At 39.7% G+C, this 6000-nt stretch overlaps 1 pseudogene; it reads right to left on the bottom strand.

The window, feature by feature from the left end:
- Positions 1-512: 512 nt before the first annotated feature.
- LOC112190143 lies at positions 513-3570 on the bottom strand (annotated as a pseudogene).
- Positions 3571-6000: the final 2430 nt, after the last annotated feature.

Genomic DNA, 6000 nt, shown 5'->3' with positions numbered 1-6000 from the left:
GAGGTCTTGAATCAGCACTGCTCTTATAATGTCGTTGCTCCAAAGCCACTTGTATTGGCTTGACTAAAATTACTTGAACAGTGGCCTCTCTCCCTCTTAATTATATATAATGAGCATATATATATTAATCGCCAGTCTTCCTTCGCGAACCATCCTTTGCGAGGCCATGTAATTAAAACCACTTCGCTGCCAACAATTCGTAACCCAGCTTTCGCCACAATTATTGGCAAAAATATTGATTTGACTTCCTCCACTGCTAATACCATACTAGGTATATTAAATGCCTCTTGTATATGTGCTCAGACCAATACCAATGGCCTCTTAAGTATATTAGCAAGTTCCAGCCACTATGACTGAACTTGGAGCCGAATCTTGGAGGGGCCGGAAAAAAAAAAAGACTACAATAACATTTTTTTTTTTTTGGGGTTTGGAACCCAGTCAAGCTGGGTGGCTCATCCCCACGCCTATTTTATTAGTTGCATAAATTAAGTACAACGGGGGGGGGGGGGGGACTTGAAACCTAAACCCCGTCCATAAAATCACAATACAACTAATTTCAGAACTCAGAAATACAAAAACTATTTAAATAGTACTCTACGCTCTTTTATAGAACTAAAGCCATCAAGTATAGAATCAGAATTGAAGCTCTTAGCAATTTCTCTCTCAATGTAGACCGCCAAGTTATCTGCCAAAAAATCATCCTCCATTTTGTTTCTAAGCCTTGTTTTAATGATTTTCATCGCCGAAAATGCTCTCTCACTGGTTGCAGTAGATACTGGAAGAGTTAATATAAAACGAATTAATCTATCAATAAGATAATATCTACTTACCCTTTCAGTCTCCACTAACCTCCGACATAATTGTGGAATAGATGACAGTGATTGCAATTCTGGATGACTATGCACATCAATCTCAAAAGACCTCAATTGAAATCTCAAATTAATTTTCTCTTGCTCAGTAAAATCAAGAGGATAATACTTCTCAACAAGAAGACATATGGTTTCAATATTGAATGACTTGTATGCATTTTTGGGTTCCAAAGCACTGCCAAGTGTTAGAAGCTCCATAGCAGATTCACCAAACCTACAATTAAGCTCCTGCAATTGAACATCTATAGCAGCAACAAATATATCAACATGAAAATGATGCTCCAATGTAACATCTCTTTTGCGACGACGACTTCGACCTTCAAAATAAGGAGCATTTAAGTCAGGAATATCAATTTCATATTTATTAGAGAATGAAATGACTTTCCCAAGAAAATTTTCCCAACCATCTTCTCTAAACTTTTGGATAAGTGCCTTTGTATCTGAAACTAAATGCATAGCATTCAAAATGTCTTGATTTTTCTGTTGCAAGGCTTGACAAAGACCATTTGTGATACCCATGATCTCCTTCATCAAATGGAGGATGAAAATAAACTCAAATGAAGTAACCATTTTGCAAGCTGCATTAGCATCACCAAGTTGGCAATAATTGGAACTTTCTTTCTCAATTTTTTCAAGCACTGCAATAGTTGGACCAAATAGTCTCACTAGGCTACATAAAGAAAGAAAATATGAGCTCCATCGAGTATCACTAGGTCGTTTCAAAGTGCCAATCTGATTAGCTCCCTTTCCACTTTCAAGTTCATCAATAGATAATAAATGTGCTATTTCTTCTATTTGAGCATCTTGTAACTCATCATGACATTTACAAGAAGAAACAACCACATTTATAACAAAGCTCAAATGAGAGAAAAAATTATGGACAGGAATTACCTCTCTTGATGCAGCAACTAATGCCAATTGCAAGCGGTGTGCGAAGCAATGTACATAGTATGTATATGGACAATCATTTAGAAATAATGCTTGCAATCCTTTCCACTCACCTCGCATATTGCTTGCTCCATCATACCCTTGTCCACGAATATTTTGAACATCAAGTGAATGACGAGAAAGAATGACACATATTTCATTCTTTAGAGTTGCAGCTCCAGTGTCTTTAACATGAGAAAGATCAAAGAAGCGCTCTTGTATAAAACCTTCTCCATCAACAAATCTCAAAACAAGAGCCATTTGTTCTCTCTTAGACTCGTCACGGGCCTCATCAACGATAATACAAAATTTAGAATCTCCAACATCTTCTCGAATCTTTTTCCGCACTTTGCTCGCAATAACTTGCAAAATTTCCTTTTGTATTGCTGGTGATGTATATTTAGCAGATTTAGGAGCATTTTCCAAAACAGTTTGTGCCACTTTTTCATTATATGATGCCAAAAGTTTAATCAACTCAACAAAATTACCTTGATTTTGTGACTCTGTCGTGACCTCTAAAAGCACATCCCTGAACTGCGAGAAAACGAATAGCATCAATAGAAGTCTTCACTCGCAATCTGTTATTTACAATCTGCGCACGTGTTTGCTTATTGATCACTTTGTCTATATGTCTTGATTGCTTCAACAAATCCTCACAAGCTTGCACAGCTTTGTTATGAGGTGAGCAAGAATCCTCTCCAATATGATTCAAAAATGCACACCGATTTCCGTCATTCACTTTCTTCCAATTTCTAAATCCCTTGACACTAAATAGATCCCAACCAGGACGACAAGCTGCTTTCATTGTAAAAAGATAGCATGGTAAGCAATACGCTGCATCTTCAAAAGGAGAATATTCAAGCCAAGAAGAAAATTGGGTATACCATGACTCTTGAAAGCGACGAGGATGTTTCTTTCCAGACTTTGGATATTCCGTAAGGTGAATTTGATATGGCCCTAATTTCAAATAAGCACGTCTAATCTCATCGCGCTTGTTGGGTGGATATTCCCACATCTTCAAACGTTTTCCAGGATCTCGTTCAATAGTAGCAATATCAACGTCATTAAAATCATGCCCAAGATTTTCCAATTGAGGTGTCAAATGTTCTTCAGTATTTTGAGGATTTGAAGGAGGCTCAGCTGAACTCGATGAAGCATTAACACCAGAAGTTGTATTATTTACAGTATCCTCAACTTCTTTTCTTTTAAAGAATGAATCAATTGTTTTCAGTTTGGGCATGATTTCACGAGCCTAGTTTCCAAACATGATCATAATTCATACCCAAATCAATAATGAATACGATAAAAAATTAAAACTGAAATCAATAAATAAAAGTATGTACTCACCTTGAGCTCTCTGTGGTTTGAAATTGAACTGATAATTGATCTTGCAGTCGCAGAGTTGTTTTGTAGAATTGTAGAAGTTTAGAAGATGATGTCGCAGAGTTGAAATAGGGTGAGTGGGTGACTAACTGTTGCTCTTGACTACTTTACTTATGGTTTAGAATATAATATGAATAAGCATGAGATTCTTTGCTGACAAAAACTAAGCATGACAACGTGAACAACAAATGCTGGCCATGCCTAAAAAGCAGTGGTTTGAAATTGAACTGATAATTGATCTTGCAGTCGCAGAGTTGTTTTGTAGAATTGTAGAAGTTTAGAAGATGATGTCGCAGAGTTGAAATAGGGTGAGTGGGTGACTAACTGTTGCTCTTGACTACTTTACTTATGGTTTAGAATATAATATGAATAAGCATGAGATTCTTTGCTGACAAAAACTAAGCATGACAACGTGAACAACAAATGCTGGCCATGCCTAAAAAGCAAAGCAAATAAAAGGTTTTAAAATTACTAATTTAGTAAATTGGGGCAATGGGGGGGCCATATATATACAAAATTGCTGACTTTATTGATGTTATACACGGCTTGTTAAGGACATTTGAAAACATTGGGGGGGCCATGGCCCTCACCCGCCCCCATAAGGATCCGCCACTGCTATTAGGCAAGAACACAATTTTTTGCATGCTCCGCGACGCACAAATTTGAAACTCTTTTTGTATTTTTGTATTTTTGTATTTTTGTATTTTTGTATTTTTTTTAATAAGACATTGTGAATCAAGGTTTAGACATGCGGCCCAAGTATAGTCGTCTAGACACAAATTTTCTTTCAAATCCTTTGGGCAACCTTACTGAAATGGCCAGATGGGGGAGGGCGAACAAGAGAGGCAGAATCCATTTTGGCATGAGCTACTCCCACATAGTGGTTTAGGCCCATTTTCACGCACTTCTGGATTCAAGAACCTGTCATGAACGTTGTCCCCTTTCTAGACACCATTTCACATAGGCTATACTTACTAAGATGAGAAAGGTCATAAGTGTGAAGACAGTTCAATAAGTTTTAATAAAAGCCTCCCTTAACCTTAAGGGACCTGAACTAGGCACCAATAAGGAGTTTAGGCCAATAGTAACAAAAGAGACTTCACCTATTCCGTTATGATTCACAAATGACGAAAATAAAAATGAAAACTGAAAATTGACAGGAAATTTAAAAACAAAAAATAAGTTAGCAGCACTATATTTGGCTAACCTCCAGAAGGCCACGGGGGAGGCCATCTATGCTTCACTCCAAGCTCTGATGTATCAAAATTTGTAGGGTAAAAATCCCTCCTGTGAGAGCTTGTAGGAAAAGAACAAAGATACTTCTCGTTGAAGAATTTAGAGGAATTTGGCTCGTGAGAGGGGTATTCTTGCCCCCCAAGTATCTTTGTTGGTTGACGAGGCATGATCTTCAATTGCAATTGAGGAGATGAAGATGTCCCAAGATCGGCTTTGTGGCCAACAGTCGCCAACTGCTCTTGATCAAAGGGATGATCATGGGTCATATCTTGCCTCCCATGCATCTGATCAGTAGCCACATATTTGTCTTGATCAGTGGAGAAATCAGATATTTGTTCAGAGACAATTGTATTGTCAGAAGAACAATCTTGTTGATGACCTTTTCCATGCACAGCCTCTGTGTAAGGCTATGACTCACCAGCGAGATCCTTAGGTTGATTGCCACCTACAGGCAAGTTAGTCTCAGAAACGACCTCTTCGCGAGCAGGTTTTTGACGTTCCAATTCGCCTTGCTGCGAATTAGCCAAGCTGGAACCTTCCTCGCGTAAGGTTGCGAACTCAAATGTGATGTTCGCGGCATGTTGAGTGGTCTGTTTGTCGCTGCTCAAGAAAGGCTTATGGAATTGTTCTCCAGCTTCTCGAGCGTTCTGCTCAATTTGTAGGTCCCAATCCCGAAACCTCTGCTTTGTTTTTGTGATCAAACTGGCCATGTCCCTGGCTCGCTTTTCTTTATGCCTCTCGATGTTGGCCATGATGATCGCGAGCTGTTCCTCAATGCTTGCCCCCTCTGGGATGGGAATAGGCATAAACTCATCATTAATGGCAGTATCGCCAGTGGTGGCAACATTGACCATCATTCACTTTAGGAATTTCTTTTGGTAAATATTTTCCCCTGGCATCTGAATGATGGCGAACAAATGCAAAAAGACTCTAGTGTAGTCCCACTGGGCGTACCAAAATGTTTGTTTCCAATTTTGTAGCCCGGTGGTTGAATGTCTTCAAGAAAAAAAAAATTCTAACCTTGTCCCACTGGGCGTGCCAAAATGTTTGGCTCCAGTTTTGTAGCAGCTGGTCAACAGTCTCTTTTCAGCGCGGGCATGCTAGCACCGTTCGGGTGCGGTCGTCGGGGGTGTCCCTTGACCTGACTTCTTTCAAGTGATTGTAGACGAGGAGAGCACCAACCTCGTCGCTGGGGTCTTTGTGCCTCGTGATGAGGACTTTTGCTTATCATCTTCTTGCGTCACCAAATCGATACTCGATGTTGTAGATTGAGTAGAGTGAGAACCACCGGGAAGTGAGGAGAACTTGCTAAAACGTGACTTTAGCTTGGCTGGGTTGCTAGGGCGTTACCCTTGCTTGGCTGGTTCTGTAACCGTTGTGGTCGCGGCACTACCGTCGGCTCCCGAGGAGACTAGGACCGAAGTACGTTGACAGAGGGTTTGGTGGCACTAATAGTCGACTCCTGAGAAGACTAGGGCTTAGAGTGTGATCACCGATAAGAGAAAGAGAAGGAGAGGAGTTGCTCTAGAGAGAACTTAGATCATCTTAGAGATGTTTTGATGTTGTAAATGTGTGTTTGAGAATG

This window comes from Rosa chinensis, chromosome 2 (assembly GCF_002994745.2).
Source record: "Rosa chinensis cultivar Old Blush chromosome 2, RchiOBHm-V2, whole genome shotgun sequence".
Lineage (NCBI taxonomy): Eukaryota > Viridiplantae > Streptophyta > Magnoliopsida > Rosales > Rosaceae > Rosa > Rosa chinensis.
Note: the sequence above shows the minus strand (reverse complement) of the source record. Positions and strands in the feature narration are given on the sequence as shown.